The sequence below is a fragment of the Pan troglodytes genome, chromosome 14 (assembly GCF_028858775.2).
Source record: "Pan troglodytes isolate AG18354 chromosome 14, NHGRI_mPanTro3-v2.0_pri, whole genome shotgun sequence".
NCBI classification, from domain to species: Eukaryota; Metazoa; Chordata; class Mammalia; order Primates; family Hominidae; genus Pan; species Pan troglodytes.
Genome location: NC_072412.2, coordinates 44411531 through 44428693, shown reverse-complemented (window position 1 = coordinate 44428693; position 17163 = coordinate 44411531). Strand labels below are relative to the sequence as shown.

At 47.1% G+C, this 17163-nt stretch overlaps 1 long non-coding RNA gene across 31 annotated transcripts in view; it reads right to left on the bottom strand.

The window, feature by feature from the left end:
• The window catches only part of LOC107968093 (uncharacterized), a 60211-nt gene extending 43229 nt beyond the window's left edge, over nucleotides 1–16982 (bottom strand). For 11 of the 31 annotated variants that reach the window (XR_010150480.1, XR_010150484.1, XR_010150479.1 and 8 more), the window contains exons 1-3: nucleotides 16845–16982; nucleotides 14041–14182; nucleotides 6396–13733 (exon numbers count right to left, since the gene is read on the bottom strand). This is a non-coding gene — a long non-coding RNA (uncharacterized LOC107968093). Of the gene's footprint in view, nucleotides 1–6395; nucleotides 13734–14040; nucleotides 14183–16828 lie in introns of all 31 variants that reach the window. The other 20 variants (XR_010150459.1, XR_010150458.1, XR_010150467.1 and 17 more) reach the window with 16 other exon arrangements.
• Nucleotides 16983–17163: the final 181 nt, after the last annotated feature.

Here is a 17163-nt window from a genome sequence, read left to right as displayed (position 1 = left end):
TTTTTATATTTATTGTGGAGATGGGGTCTTGCCATGTTGCCCAGGCTGATCTCGAACTCCTGGGTTCAAATGATCCATCCACCTCAGCCACCCAAAGTGCTGAGATTACAGGCGTGAGCCACCGCACCCAGCGAAAAGTGTGCCTGTAATCCCAGCTACTCAGGAGGCTGAGGCAGGAGAACTGCTTGAACCTGGGAGGCAGAGGTTGCAGTGAGCCGAGGTCACGCCACTGCACTCCAGCCTGGGCAACAGAGCGAGACTCTGTCTCAAAAAAAAAAAAATAATAAAAAAAAGAAAGCTGCCAGGAAAGGAAGTGGTAATTCTCATTCCTTAAGAATATCCGTATGGTCATTTGAGCTCCTTGGCCAGAAAGTGCTTTGGAAATACCATGTGTCTCAAAATTCCTCTCTTAGAGAAACAAATGCCTTGTGAGATGATGTCCCATTGCTATAAAAAATTGTCTGTTTTTCTTTTTTGAGACAGAGTCTCACTTTGTCGCCCAGGCTGGAGTGCAGTGGTGTGATCTCGGCTCACTGCAACCTCCGCCTCCCGGGTTCAAGCAATTCTCCTGCCTCAGCCTCCCTAGTAGCTGGGATTACAGACCCACACCACCACGCCTAATTTTTGTATTTTTAGTAGAGACAGGGTTTCACCATGTTGGCCAGGCTGGTCTCGAACTCCTGACCTCAGGTGATCTGCCTGCCTCAGCCTCTCAAAGTACTGGGATTACAGGCGTGAGCCACCACACCTGTCCCTTCCTGTTGCTTTTATATGCTTGACTTCAGTCACTCCTCACAACTACTGTGAAAGTCACACCCAATTTTACAGGTGAGGAAACAGAGGCTTGCAGGCTTGGTAGTCATGTAGCTAGTAAGTGGTGGTTCTTTCCACCAGACCACACTGTCTTCCCCAAGAGGCATTTGTTAACCCTGTGCGGAGCCAGCCAAACCACAGGCTCCATGACTACTGGGAAGGTAAGGGCCAGGTTCTAGTTGACCAGAACTGGTGAAGAAACTAATATTTGCTTACAGGGAGAAACCACAGCGCATCTGCTTCCTTTGAGCAAGTGAAGGAGACACAGGAAAAGAGGTCCTGGTGAAAACACGACTTTCAGAAGTTATATCTGAGCCTTCCAGGAAGAAGTGGCAATCAGAGCCATAAGCTTGAAGTGTGGCGAGGAATCGGAAGGGCTGGACTGGAAGCTGGCTTCCTTATCTGGCCATGGCCTCAGGAACAAGGCAGCTGTAGGCTGTCTTGACCCTGGTCAGCAACGTGGCCTTGGCAGACTGAACATGGAAGGTGATTTGGGGAGGGCCTGAATCTTCCAGCATGCCTCTCTCCATGCCCACCCAAATCCACATGGTCAAGAGTGAGCTTGGCACTCCACCCTGATAGCTTTAAGGGGAAAGAGCAGGTGCCCTGAAATTTCCATTAGCCAAACCTGTAGCTATACCTTACATCCATTAGGATGAGAAAGTTGTAAAATCTGTTTTGAAATTCATGCAAAATCCATACATGTTTGTTTTCATGCTACAGTGTTTTCTCTGTACTTGATTTTCTTTTGTTCTCTGGTCATGTTATTTTTGAAATTTTTCAGCTTTTGCTTTACAGAAGGAAAAGGAAAGGGATTTCTGCAGATCTAGGCCAAGGTAGCTGGGGAGATGAGAATACATCAGGGGCCAGATAAAGCTTTATCAAGGGCGGCCCCCAGTTCTTCAGCTGGGAAGAGTCTTTGAGGTTGAGGCAAGAGGAGGATGAAAACCCAGAACTGGAAGCTGAGAGCTTCATTGCTTTCCATGAGTCTGTCCCCACCTCTCTCCATTCAATAGGTGATGGTCTTCTAGCAACTTGTTAGCCACATAGCATTCATCTGCAGTAGGCCACATTCTGCTGTACAATGCTACAGACATCTCAAAGACCACACCATGAGAACCACTGTGGTAGACATATGGCATGTTAAAATGCTAACTAGGCTGGGCACGGTGGCTCACGCCTGTAATCCCAGCACTTTGGGAGGCCGAGGCGGGTGGATCACCAGGTCAGGAGTTCAAGACCAGCCTGGCTAACATGGTGAAACCCCATCTCTACTAAAAATACAAAAATTAGCCAGGTGTGGTGGCGCACGCCTGTAATTCCAGCTACTCAGGAGACTGAGGCAGAAAAATCGCTTGAACCCGGGAGGTGGAGGTTGCAGTGAGCTGAGATCGCACCACTGCACTCCAGCCTGGGCGACAGAGTGAGACTCTGTCTCAAAATAATAATAACAATAATCATAATAAGGCCGGGTGCGGTGGCTCACACCTGTAATCCCAGCACTTAGGGAGGCCGAGGCTGGTGGAACACTTGAGGTCGGGAGTTCAAAACCAGCCAGGCCAACAAGGCGAAACCCTGTCTCTACTAAAAATACAAAAAAAGTAGCCAGGCATGGTGGTGTGTGCCTGTAATCTCAGCTATTCAGGAGGCTGAGGTGAGAGAATCCTTTGAACCCGGGAGGCGGAGGTTGCAGTGAGCCGAGATCGTGCTACTGCACTCAAGCCTGGGCGACAGAGCAGGACTCCGTCTCAAAATTAATAATAATAATAATAATAACTAATAATGGTCTTCATCTAATCTAAGACATTATCAATCATAAGAAGCATCATTATTTTATGTATCACTTAGAAAAAAAATTCTGACAAGTAATCATGGCATACCATAAGATGCATCCCAAGATGAGAAATCTTAAAATGTGAAAAACATGCATCTCAGAATTGGTAATATGCTGATGTTTTCAATTAGTCTTCAAGCCATTTTCCAATTACAGTGTTTTCTACTGAAGTTTGAAACCCCCCATAAAGGCAGAAATGAGCCTCTCTTCCCCTGAAACCTCCATTAAGGCAGGAATGAGCCTCTCTCCCTGAATTCCTAGAGTTCTACAAAAGAAACGTTAAATCCTGGTAGCTCCATTCATTTTAACTTTGCCTCTGGGGAGAAGGTGCAACCCTTCCTATGGACTTTGCTTGTACTACCTTTGTGATCTATCATATTCTGTTGTTTCTGGTAACCATTTACACGTATGACAATAGATTTTTAAGTTCATCAAAGGCAGGGATGGTATTTTATATATTCCCAAGTTTTAAGAGTGCATTTTAAAAAAGATTTGGACCAGGTGCAGAGGCTCACGCCTGTAATCCCAGCACTTTGGGAGGCTGAGGAGGGTGGATCACCTGAGGCCAGGAGTTCGAGACCAACCTGGCCAACATGGTGAAACCCCATCTCTACTAAAAACACAAAAATTACCCAGGCGTGCTGGCATGTGCCTGTAATCCTGGCTACTCGGGAGGCTGAGGTACTAGAATTGCTCGAAGCCGGGAGGCAGAGGTTGCAGTGAGCCAAGATTGTGCCACTGCACTCCAGCCTGGGCGACAGAGTGAGACTCCATCTCAAAAAAAAAAAAAAAAAGATTTGAAAGTCCATGAGTTCTCACTCTAGGTATTTCTTTTTTGTGTCCTGTCTTGTTTCAAACAGAATTGTATGTGGTTTACAGAGGTATACCTGATAGCACAGCAAGTAAAATACATACAAGGAAAATCCTCGGTATAAAAATTGAGGCCGGGCATGGTGGCTCACGCCTGTAATCCCAGCACTTTGGGAGGTTGAGGCCGGTGGATCACTTGAGGTCAGGAGTATGAGATCAGCCTGGCCAATGTGGTGAAACCCCGTTTCTACTAAAAATACAAAAATTAGCCAGGTGTTGTGGTGCAAAGCTATAATCCCAGCTATCTGGAAGGCTGAGGCAGGAGAATCACTTGAACCCAGGAGGCAGAGGTGGCAGTGAGCCGAGATTGTGCCACTGCACTCCAGTCTGGGTGACAGAGCGAGACTCCATCTCAAAAAAAAAAAAAACAAAAAGCAAAACAAAACAAAAAATTGAGACGGTGACGTGGTTCACACCTGTAATCCCAGTACACTGGGAGGCCGAGGTTGGCAGATTGCTTCAGCTCAGGAGATGGAGACCAGCCTGGGCAACATGGCAAAACCCTGTCTCTACAAAAAAAACAAAAAATTAGCCAGGCATGGTGGTGCACGCCTATAGTCTCAGCTACTTGAGAGGCTGAGGTAGGAGTATTGCTTGAGCCTGGGAGGTAGAAGTTGCAGTGAGCCCAGATCACGCCACTGAACTCCAGCCTGGGTGACAGAGGGAGACCCTGTCTCAAAACAAAAAAAAAGAAAACAAAAGCAAAACAAATCAGGACAAAGGGGAAATGAAAGTAGTGAAACTGGGTGTAACCAGGAGTAAGCTGTAACATAAAAGCATTCTGTAAGATCCTGTTAACAGAAATAAGCCCAAATTTGGCTCTGAGCTTGCTAGCAGTCAAAGAGAGAAGGGAAACATGATCAGTTATAAGACTGGGTCCATATAATAAAAACTAATTGCTCAAAAGAATCAGCTAATGGTATACCCTGCTTGTGTGCACCTGGCTAGTGTGTATTCCTTAACCTTTCATTTATTTGCATATTTCCAGATCCTGACATGGGGTTTGTATTATGGTAGGCCAGTAATTCTCCGACTTTTCATCTTGGAAGTCTTTTACACTTTTTAAAAACTTTTTTTTTTTTTTTTGAGACAGGGTCTCACTCTATCACCCAGGCTGGAGTACAGTAGCATGAACACGGCTCATTGCAACCTCAACCTCCCAGGCTTAAGCAATCCTCCCACCTCAGCCTCTCAAGTAGCTGGGACTACACATATGTACCTCCACACCTGGCTAATTTTCAAAATTTTTTTTGTAGAGAGAGGGTCTCACTATGTTTCCCAGGCTGGTCTTGTTTTCAAACTCCTGGCCTTAAGTGATCCTCCCTCCTCAGCCTCCCAAAGTGCTGGGATATCAGGCACGAGCCACACAGTGCCCAGCCTTAAAAACAGTGGCTCACGCCTGTAATCCCACAACTCTGGGAGGCCGAGGCAGGAGGATTGCTTTAGCCCAGGAGTTTGAGACCAGCCCAGACAATATACTAAGACCATGTCTCTATTTAAAAAAAAAAAAAACGGCCAGGCGAGGTGGTTTATGCCTGTAATCCCAGCACTTTGGGAGGCTGAGGCAGGTGGATCACTTGAGGTCGGAAGTTCGAGACCAGCCTGACCAACATGGAGAAACCCCGTCTTTACTAAAAATACAAAATTAGCCAGGCGCGGTGACTCACGCCTGTAATCCTGGCCCTTTGAAAGACCAAGGCGGGCGGATCACGAGGTCAGGAGATCGAGACCATCCTGGCAAACATGGTGAAACCCCTTCTCTACTAAAAATATAAAAAAAAAATTAGCCACGCGTGGTGGTGGGCACCTGTATCCCAGCTCCTCGGGAGGCTGAGACAGGAGGATGGCGTGAACCCGGGAGGCGGAGCTTGCAGTGAGCCGAGATCGCGCCACTGCAGTTCAGGCTAGGCGACAGAGCGAGACTCCGTCTCAACAACAAAAAAAAACAAAAAAAAACCCAAAAAAACAAAATTAGCCGGGTATGGTGGCACATGCCTGTAATCCCAGCTACTCATGAGGCTGAGGCCGGAGAATCATTTGAACCCAGGAGGTGGAGGTTGCAGTGAGCCGAGATCACGCCGTTGCACACCAGTCTGGGCAACAAGAGAGAAACTCCGTCTCAAAAAACAAACAAGGCCGGGTGCGGTGGCTCACACCTGTAATCCCAGCACTTTGTGAGGCCGAGGCTGGCTGATCACAAGGTCAGGAGATCAAGACCATCCTGACTAACACAGTGAAACCCCGTCTCTACTAAAAATACAAAAAATTAGCCGGGCGTGGTGGCAGGCGCCTGTAGTCCCAGCTACTTGGGAGGCTGAGGCAGGAGAATGGCGTGAACCCAGGAGGCGGAGCTTGTAGTGAGCCAAGATCGTGCCACTGTACTCCAGCCTGGGCGACAGAGCGAGACTCAGTCTCAAAAAAAAAAAAAAAAACCCTGAAAATAGTTTTGATGTAATAGACCCCTGAAAAGGTCTGGGAGACCACTTTGAGAACCAAGGTGGCAGGCAGATAGCATGCTTAAAATGTTCATTCAAACGTTTATATTTCCAAAGTCTTGTTTTTCTTAGTCTGGCTAATTTCTTTCCGACTCGGGCCCCATCAGCATTTGATGTGAGTGTGTATAAGACTGTAGCTGCGAGCCTGAGGCTCCCGAAGCCTGAGTCATGACTGCTCCACCTTCCCTGGCACAAGGAAGCGTTCGCTATTCTCTGAGTAAACCAGGTCTTATGGTTCATGCCTGTAATCCCAGCACTTTGGGAGGCCCGAGGTGGGCGGGCAGCTCTTTTGCGCCCAGGAGTTTGAGACTAGCCTGGGCAACATGACGAAACCCCATCTCGACAAAAAAACAGAAAATTTAGTGGGGTGTGGTGGTGCACACCTGTGGTCTCAGCTACTCAGGAGGCTGAGGTGTAAGAATCACTTGAGCCCGGGAAGTGGAGGCTTCAGTAAGTTGTGATGGTGCCATTGCACTCCAGCGTGGGTCACAGAGTAAGACCCTGTCCCAAAAACGAAAACAAAACAAAAACCGGGGTAAGCATCACAGATCGACCTGAAAGCACTAATGTCCAGTCCCAAGAGCTGTCCCCTTCTCGTTCTCATCTTCCTCACCACAGGCTCACAAGCAGGTTCATGGCCACCTGGAACAGATTGGGCCCCAAGAACAAAAGTATTTCCCCCACCACTGCCAGCACATACAGGATAGTTACCCTAAGTGAACTCCTCCACAACCATAAGGCCCAGGGATGGGTACCAGCTAACTCCACTTTCATCCTGCATATATTCTTAATAAACCCAGCTTAATTGTCCAGCCACATTTCCTAAGGTATAGCTACTCTCTCTAACTTCAAAAGGAGATCCTGTAAGGAATCAACCATACTCCATTGTGAGAATCTGCTTTGCCCATGGCCTTGTTCCCCTTGTCACCTATCTGGGGAATCTGGAAGGACAAACTGACATGTGTAGCCTTTTTCTCTCCCTTTTTCCTATTAGGAGCTGGCCTACCACTCCCTCCTCTACTTAGTAAGGTTTAGAGGCCTGTCTGTCTCATTTTAGGCTTAAGTCTTATAAAGTATTAGGAAGTCATTTGCTCACAGAGTCTCTGACCTCTGCCAGGTGCAGTGGCTCACACCTGTAATCCCAACTACTCCGGAGGCTGAGGCGGGAGGATTGCCTCAGCTCAGGAGTTCAAGACCAGCCTGGGCAAAATAGTGAGATCCTGTCTCAAAAAAAATTTTTTTTTCCAAAAAAAAAATAATCTCTGCCCTCCAACCTAGCCTTTGTCAGTAGTAAAGGTGACATTTTAGTCTCCATCTGCTGCCTCCCTGTTCTTATATCTTAATTGCTTCAGAACCCTGGTGAGGAATAAGGGTGCCATTACAATGCCCCTCAGAGACCCCAAGATGGTCATATCGGTAAGCATTAGCAATTTTAGGTCACTGCTGAAAACACAGTTATTAAAGGAGTTCTAAAGTTTAAAAATTTGCTTTGACTATTCTCTTCAGAAACTTTTAACACTCTTTTTTTATTTTTATTTTTTGAGACACAGTCTTACTCTGTTGCCAAGGCTGCAGTACAGTGGCATGATCTCGGCTCACTGCAGCCTCCACCTCCCAGGTTCAAGCGATTCTCCTGCCTCAGCCTCCCAAGTAGCTGGGATTACAGGTGCCCGCCACCACAACCGGCTAAATTTTGTATTTTTAGTAAAGATACATATTTCACCATATTGGCCAGGCTGGTCTCGAACTCCTGACCTCAAGTGATCCACCTGCCTCAGCCTCCCAAAGTGCCAGGATTACAGGCACTTTCTCAGGATTACAGAGGATTACAGGCGTGAGCCATCGCACCCAGCCGAGAAACTTTTAACACTCTGTAGAGGAAGGAACTGATATTGTGATTGACTTTCGTCAGTGTTAGTTGCTATCGGCAGCTCTCTGAGGAAGAGGCTGTAATTTGCATGCTTAATCTCATGTCTATTCCACTTTTCCTTCAGGGCAAGGCCTTGTTCATGTACATCTAGTAGGAGTGAACCTGATACATCGTGATTGCGTCATATGTATTTGCTGAATGAATTAATAAAAAGCTAATACTACTCAATTTCTTTTTTTTTTTTTTTTTTTTCGGATGGAGTTTCACTCTTGTTGCCCAGACTGGAATGCAATGGCACGATCTCGGCTCACCATAACCTCCACCTCTTGGGTTCAAGCGATTCTCCTGCCTCAACCTCCCGAGTAGCTGGGATTACAGGCACGCGCCAACACGCCCAGCTAATTTTTGTATTTTTAGTAGAGACGAGGTTTCTCCATGTTGGTCAGGCTGGTCTCGAACACCTGATCTCAGGTGATCCGCCTGCCTTGGCCTCCCAAAGTGCTGGGATTACAGGCGTGAGCCACAGAGCCTGGCCTAATACTACTCAATTTTTATCAAACACTCTGGCGCTAGTAGACAATCTCCTTTAGGGAAAGAACTGCTTTCAGGAAAATATTTTAATAAGTTACCTGTAATAAAAGTGAGAGGCCTTGAAGGAAGGAAAAAGAGAATATTTATGCTGCCTCTTTATGGGAAAACAAGAGGGATTTGTCACTTATTTTTTCCTACTGATGGGGAGTGGGGCTAAGGAGGAAAGAGAGACAAGAGCCAGTGAGCTGGTCTGAGTTGGGGACTGTGGGAAGTCATGGTGGGTGAGTGATGATATTTTAAGCACAGGGACACTCAGAGTTTAATCTGAAGTTCCATTGCTGTGATGTAATCCACTCTCTTCCTTCCCACGTGTCATCAGTGATTATGACAATATAAACATCAGCAGAAATCTTGGGGACGGTTTGGGATTCCCTAGAGGGTATGTGCCAATGTTCTCTGCACTTCAAGTCTTTGTTCTGAAGCAATACTTGTGGCAGATTGCTGGAAGAATATTCTGTCCATTACAGATCATGAAATAATTTTACCTGTGGATCAATCCAGACCTCAGAAAGCTGTTAAGTTATGACTTCATTAGAGAAGGAAGGAAGGAAGGAAGGAAGGAAGGAAGGAAGGAAGGAAGGAAGGAAGAAAGAAAGAAAGAAAGAAAGAAAGAAAGAAAGAAAGAAAGAAAGAAAGAAAGAAAAGACAGACAGCAAGCAAGCAAGCTGTGAGGCAGGAGCCCTTTGTTCCGCCTACCAGTAGACTTATTTTTACTGAACTGAATATGAAGGTTAGGCCTACACTGAAGAAAGTTGTAAGAAATGGGCTGGGCACGTGGCTCATGCCTGTAATCCCAGCAGTTTGGGAGGCCAAAGTGGGCAGATCACAAGGTCAGGAGATCGAGACCATCCTGGCTAACACAGTGAAACCCCATCTCTACTAAAAATACAAAAAATTAGCCAGGCGTGGTGGCACATACCTGTAATCCCAGCTACTTGGGAGGCTGAGGCAGGAGAATCACTTGAACTTGGGAGGCAGAGTTGCAGTGAGCCGAGATTGCGCCACTGCACTCCAGCCTGGGTGTCAGAGCAAGACTCCGTCTCAAAAAAAAAAAAAAAAAAGAAAAGTAAAAAGATATAAACCGGCCAGGTGTGGTGGCTCACACCTGGTAATCCCAGCACTTTGGGAGGCCAAGGCGGGCAGATCACGAGGTCAGGAGTTCAAGACCAGCCTAACACGGTGAAACCCTGTCTCTACTAAAAATATAAAAATTAGCTGGGTGTGGTGTCGCATGCCTGTAATCCCAGGACTCAGGAGGCTGAGGCAGGAGAATCGCTTGAACCTGGGAGGTGGAGGTTGCAGTAAGCCGAGATAGCGCCACTGCACTCCAGCCTGGGCAACAGAGCGAGACTTCATCACAAAAAATAAAAAAATAAAAAAGAAAGAAGCCATAGGCCACCCATTACTAAATTCACTGTAGGGGTTTCGTTGAGACTAAATCACATAATGAGGGCCCATGAGAGAAATGCCTTGTGTGAAGTCCACCTCTGACAACTGTGCAGGACTTGATGACACATCCTTTGATATCATCCTTACCCCTGGCTTCACCTTACTGTCTTATTTGTATTTTCGGTTTGCACCAATGGCCTCCTTAATGTTTGAGGGAGCTGTGCTACACAGAACTCTAAAAGCTGCTAGCAATAATTTTTCAAGTAAGGCAAAGCATAATGAAAAAAATTAATATGCTTTTCAAATTCTATTATCTCTAATTCCCACCTCACTATGCTCTTCACTTGAAAACGTGGAAAGTAAAAAGATAATTTATCTTCCTCCTGCGGCATGTTGGCAAGCATTCACCCAGCCCCTCTTCACTACTCCCAAATAAGGACTTGCTGATATTTTTAGCAAAACAATTTATGGGTCCATTTTTCAAAAATCAAGCTAGTTCACCCCTGTGCGTGCTCATGCGCGCGCACACACACACTCACACTCACAAACTGCTTGAGTGATCAGAAAACCCAGCCACACAATTTATTCATTTATTTTTAAAAGTAGAGGCGGGGTCTTACTACATTGCCCAAGCTGGTCTTGAAACCCTGGGCCCAAGCTATCCTTTTGCCTCAGCCTCCCAAAGTGCTGGGATCACAGGCGTGAGCGACTGCGCCTGGCCAACAATTTATGCATGGCCCTCCCTTAGCTTGTTTCAGGTATATATGCTTATTTCTTTGGTGCATTTTCCTTATATATTGTTTACATATGATATAAATACTTCCCCATACTTTATTTGCATTATTATGTTTGGTATCTATGAGAAAAAGAATATTTTGGATATTAAACATTATTGGATATTAAATTGAAACAATTAATGCTATAGTTCCCCTTTGACCACTCACTTTTCCCCAGCTGCCTCCCAGAATTAGCCACTGTTACCAGTTTGATGCATAACCTTCTAGATTCTCATGTTTGCTTTTGTAAATATATACACATAGCTAGAGCAGTCTATTGGTTTTTGTCATGTGTATCTGGGTGTTAAATGAAGGAGTGATGTTCTACAACTTGCTTTTATGATTTAACTATGTCTTAGGCCACTTTTCCTCCTCCCAGGGAAGAGCTCTTCTCTATGGTTTTTTTTGTTTTGTTTTTTTGTTTTTTTTTTGAGACGGAGTCTTACTGTGTCACCCAGGCTGGAGTGCAGTGGCATGATCTTGGTTCACTGCAACCTCCACTTCCCAGGTTCAAGGGATTCTTGTGCCTCAGCCTCCCGAGTAGCTGGGATTACAGACCCATGCCACCAGGCTCAGCTAATTTTTTGTATTTTTAGTAGAGACAGGGTTTTGCCATGTCTCTACTCCTGACCTAGAGGCTGGTCTCAAACTCCTAACCTGAAGTGATTTGCCCACCCTGGCCTCCCAAAGTGCTGGGATTACAGGTATGAGCCACTGCACCCAGCCATAGGCACTGTTTAATGCACCGGGAATACAACTGTGAGCAAAAAAACTCTCTCAACCTCCGTGGCACTTACATTGTCTGGAGGGGAGACAGAAAATAAAGTAAGTATAAGAAAATAACATGTTGGGGCTGGGCATGGTGGCTCACACCTGTAATGTCAGCACTTTGGGAGGCCGAGGCGGGCAGATCACCTGAGGTCGGGAGCTCGAGACCAAAGGTCGGGAGCTTGAGACCAACCTGACCAACATGGAGAAACCCCGTCTCCACTAAAAATACAAAATTAGCCGGGTGTGGTGGCACATGCCTCTAATCCCAGCTACTCGGGAGGCTGAGGCAGGAGAATCGCTTGAACCCAGGAGGTGGCGGTTTGGGTGAGCCAAGATTGTGCAATTGCACTCCAGCCTGGGTAATGAGCGAAACTCCATCTCAAAAAAAATAAAAAAATAAAAGAAAAGAAATAACATGTTGGTTAATTAAGTCCCACAAATAAATATTAGGGATAAATGGGGCCGGGCACGGTGGCTCACGCCTGTAATCCCAGCACTTTGGGAGGCCGAGGCGGGTGGATCATGAGGTCAGAAGATCGAGACCATCCTGGCTAACATGGTGAAACCACGTTTCTACTAAAAACACAAAAAAATTAGCAGGGCGTGGTGGCGGGTGCCTGTAGTCCCAGCTACTCGGGAGCCTGAGGCAGAAGAATGGCGTGAATCTGGGAGGCGGAGCTTGCAGTGAGCCGAGATCGCCTCACTGCACTCCAGCCTGGGCGACAGTGCAAGACTCCGTCTCAAAAATAAAAAAAGAAAAAAAGAAAGAAAAACCAGGCGTGGTGGCTCATGCCTGTAATCTCAGCACTTTCAAAGGCCAAGGTGGGTAGATCACTTGAGGCCAGGAGTTCAAGACCAGCATGGCCAACATGGTGAAACCCTGACTTTACTAAAAATAGAAAAATTAGCCAGGCATGGTGGCACGTGTCTGTAGTCCCAGCTACTCGGGAGGCTGAGGAGGGAGGTGGAGGCTGCAGTGAGCTGTGATTGTGCCGCTTCACAGCCTGGGCAACAGAAGGAGATCCCGTCTCAAAAGGAAAAAAAACAAAAACACAGGGATTTCCAAGAGGCAGGGATTGTAATTTTAAACATGATGGTCAAGGATAGCCTGTGGAGAGGGTGACAATTTGAGCGAAGTCTATGCCTTTTGTTTCTTTTTTTTTTTGAGATGGGAGTCTTGCTCTGTCGCCCAGGCTGGAGTGCAGTGGCGCGATCTCAGCTCACTGCAAGCTCTGCTTCCCGCGTTCACGCCATTTTCCTGCCTCAGCCTCCCAAGTAGCTGGGGCTATAGGCGCCCGCCACCACGCCCGGGAATTTTTTGTGTTTTTTAGTAGAGGCGGAGTTTCACCGTGTTGGCCAGGATGGTCTTGATCTTCTGACCTCGTGATCCACCCACCTCGGCCTCCTAAAGTGCTGGGATTACAGGCGTGAGCCACCACGCCGGGCCGCCTTTTGTTTCTATAGACAGTAGCTTCTTTTTCAGAGGGAGAGAAAACTGAGGTGTTTTCAACAATTTTTTTTTTCATAGAGATGGGGTCTCGCTATGTTGCCCAGAGTGGTCTCATACTCTGCCTCAAGTGAGCCTCCCACCTTGGCCTGCCTAGGCTGGAGTGCAATGGCACTATCTAGGCTCACCGCAACCTCCACCTCCCGGGTTCAAGTGATTCTCCTGCCTCAGCCTCCCGAGTAGCTGGGATTACAGGCGCCTGCCATCACGTCCAGGTAATATTTGTATTTTTAATAGAGACAGGGTCTCACCATGTTGGCCAGGCTGGTCTTGAACTCCTGACCTCAGGTGATCCACCTGCCTCGGCCTCCCAAAGTGCTAGGATTACAGGCATGAGCCACCACGCCCAGCCGGCTTTTTTTTTTTTTTTTTAACCAGTCAAGGACAGTAGTGAAAAAGGGAGGGGAGAAAAATAAATTTTCTGCAATTTCTTTTTTTTTTTTTGAGAGAGAGTCTCGCTCTGTCACCCAAGCTGGAGTGCAGTGGCGCAATCTCGACTCGCTGCAACCTCCACCTCCCAGGTTCAAGCAATTCTCAGGCCTCAACCACCCGAATAGCTGGAACTACAGCCGCCTACCACCATGCCTGGCTAATTTTATTATTTTTAGTAGAGACGAGGTTTCACCATGTTGGTCAGGCTGGTTGGTCTCAAATTCCTCACCTCAAGTGATCCGCCCAACTTCACTTCCCAAAGTGTTGGGATCACAGGTACGAGCCAGCTCACCCAGCCTGTTTTCAGCAATTTCTTTCCCGCCATGCAGCCCTCCTGCAGTTGCCTCAAGTTACTTTCAAGATGTGACTGTTGAGCAGTTTCCTGCTAATAGAGGGTCAGAATGATCACACTTCTCTCAGCCCCTACACAGCAAGCCAGATCTCCATTTGGCTGTTTTCTCTTTCTGGCAAAAATTGTTCAAATGAGCTAGAGTCAAATATAAGTATTCACAAAACACTGGGGTCATTTAAAAAAATCATTTGCTGAAATTGAAGAGTTTATGGTGCCAAGTAATATATTTGAAAAGAAAATTTGCCCAAGTCAATGGATTTCAAAACACTTGACTTATAACCACAGGAAGAAATATATGTGGGATCTAGTACATTCATACATACATAAATCTAAAACATACCTGGGAGTGGTGGCGCGTGCCTGTAATCCCAGCTACTCAGGGGGCTGAGTCAGGAGAATCGCTTGAACCTGGGAGCTAGAGGTTGCAGTGAGCCGAGATGGTGCCACTGCACTCCAGCCTGGACAACACAGCGAGATTCATTCTCAAAAAATAATAAAATAAAATAAAATAAAATAAAAGTTTCACAAAATAATACTCACCTTTACTGTGATTCGCCTTTATATATGATTTTTCTTTTCTATTCTTATTTCATTTTAAATAAAGTTGTTCACTATTCACTAAATTGTTTCTCTACCGTCTGTTTATTCTCGTTGGTTGGGTGTTCAAGATCTTTTCTTTTCAGAGCCCGCAATTTTATCAATAAAATTTTTGTTGTTGTTTGTAGTTTGAGACAGAGTCTCGCTCTGCTGCCCAGGCTGGAGTGCAGTGGCGCAATCTCGGCTCACTGCAACCTCCGTCTCCCAGGTTCAAGCGATTCTCCTGCCTTAGCCTCCCGAGTAGCTGGGATTACAGGCAACCGCCACCAGGCTCGGCTAATTTTTGTATTTTTAGTAGAGGCGAGGTTTCATCATGTTGGCCAGGCTGGTCTCAAACTACTGACCTCAAGTGATCCACCTGCCTCGGCCTCCCAAAGTGCTGGGATTACAGGCGTGAGCCACCGCGCCCGGCCAAAGGCAAGATTTTAATCTAGGGTGCCAAGACTCTTCAGTACTTTTTTTCACCACGACTATATTTTTATAAAACTTAAAGAAATGTTTCGACCTGAATATGAGATTGGGCAGTTGAGAGTAATGTTTGAGAGTACTGCATGGGTCAATGATAATATTTCTGAATAGTTTGGAAGTATTAAAACTGAAGAAAATAATTATACTTGCCGGGTGCAGTGGCTCACGCCCGTAATCCCAGCACTTTGGGAGGCCGAGGCGGGCAGATCGCCTGAGCTCAGGAGTTTGAGACCAGCCGGGCCAACATGGTGAAACCCCGTCTCTACTAAAAATACAAAAAAATTGCCTGGGCGTGGTGGGAGGCGCCTGTAATCCCAGCTACTTAGGAGGCTGAGGCAGGAGAATCGCTTGAACCCGGGAGTCAGAGGTTGCAGTGAGCCGAGATCACGCCACTGCACTCCAGCCTGGGCGACAGAGCAAGACTCCATCTGGGCGGGGCGGGGTAGAAAATAATTATACTGTAATAATCTGGAAAAAAAATGTTCACACAGTATTAATGTGTGATAATCATCTCATACATTCCAGAAATGAGGTTTGAGAGCCTTCACTGACCATGTGTCATATCCATTTATTTTGGGATCCCTTTCACCCCATTTTTAACTTCCTCCCAGTTGCCCAATGTCCTCTGGAGTTTTCCATCCAAGACCCCCATCTTTTTTTTTCCCTTTCACCCCATTTTTAGCTTCCTCCCAGTTGCCCAATGTCCTCTGGAGTTTTCCATCCAAGATCTCCAGCTTCTTTTTTGGGGGGTGGGGGAGGACGGGGTTTCACTCTTGTTGCTCAGGCTGGAGTGCAATGGCGCGATCTTGGCTCACTGCAACCTCCGCTTCCCGGGTTCAAGCGATCCTCCTGCCTCAGACTCCCGAGTAGCCGGGATTACAGGCGCGTGTCGGGATCACACCTGTGAGCCACCACGCCCAGTCCCCCCATCTTCTTAAAGGGGTTAATTTCTTGGCTCTTGCATTTTGACTTTTCCATCATTCCAATTGCCATCCTGTGTCCTGCTCTTTCCCAAGGGTTGCATTCTTACTCTGCTGAATGCTATATTATTGGATTTATGAACAATTGTTAATGTATTATAATTGTCTGATACTTTGATTTACCAGAATGAACACTTCTATGAGTAGGACTGGATCGAACTTGTTCACAATTGGAATCTTCGTGCAAATCCTAGTTCTAAGGGATACAAAGCACAAAATATTTGCGAAATAGAACAAGCTTTCAGACTTCATACTGGCATATATCTTTGCCTTATGCCAAAGATGTGAGGATGTGACTAAATACGGAAGTTTTGTTTTGTTATTGAGCCAAGGTCTTGCTCTGTCATTCAGGCTGGAGCGCAGTGGTGCAATCATAGCTCAGTGTAACCTCCAACTCCCGGGCTCAAGCGATCCTCCCAGCTCAGCCTCCCTAATAGCTGGGATTACAGGAAGGCACCACCGCACCCAATTAATTTTTAATTTGTGTGTGCGTGTGTGTGTGTGTAGAGACAGGGTTTCAGTAGTTGCCTCCCAAAGTTCTGGGATTACAGGCATGAGCTACCATGCAGGACCTGTTTTGTTTTAATACTTAGTAATTGGGTGTAAAGTCCTTCAAAAAACAGGTGGGGCAGGTGGGAAACTCCCTTTGTGTGACCCTCTAGCACCAGGGATAAAATTTCAACTTCATCTTAAAGCGACAACATACTTTTCCAAGACCAAGTGCGAAATAGTAAAGGGAAGAGCTAGCTCCGTAGCCGTCCGCCACAGAATGCCACAAGCTTTCAATTATGGGACAAAATTGGAACACATGGAAACCCTGCGCAGACTCCCGTGACATCTTCCCTCCTCTCCAAGTCCCTTCCCACAGACCCTGCGCCCCACACGATTATTCCCCAGGGGCCGAGCAGGACGACTTGGGTCCCACTATCCGGACTCAGCGGTGCCCCCACAAAAGCGTCCCAAAAACTCCAGCTGGGGCAGCCCTGGGGCAGATGCTGAAAAGTTGTCAGAGGCCCTCGGGCAGTCCCGAGATCTACCCCAGGCCAGAGGGCCTGACCCTCCCTAAATGCGACGTTCTCCTACCTTGGTTGATACTCACTTTCCCAGAAAAGGGTGGAACCTAGGCTGGACGAGGCGCAGGGCCAAAGTTTAATTCCTCTAAGCTCCACCCAGCTCCCAGCACCTCTCCAGGCGGCCCCGTGGGGTAGGGCGGAGCCGGGTCCAACGTACTCCGCTTCCCCCGCTCCACCCACCCAGGGCTAGGGAGCGCCCCGAGAGTTGGCCTCCTCCCACGCTGCGCGCGCACCTCCCCGCCCCCACCCCTACCCGCTGGCGTGCCCAGTGGAACGGAGCCTTCTGTCTCCGCCTCAAGTCCCCGGATGCTCACCTCCCCGACTCGCCCCTGCTGTGGCCCCGCC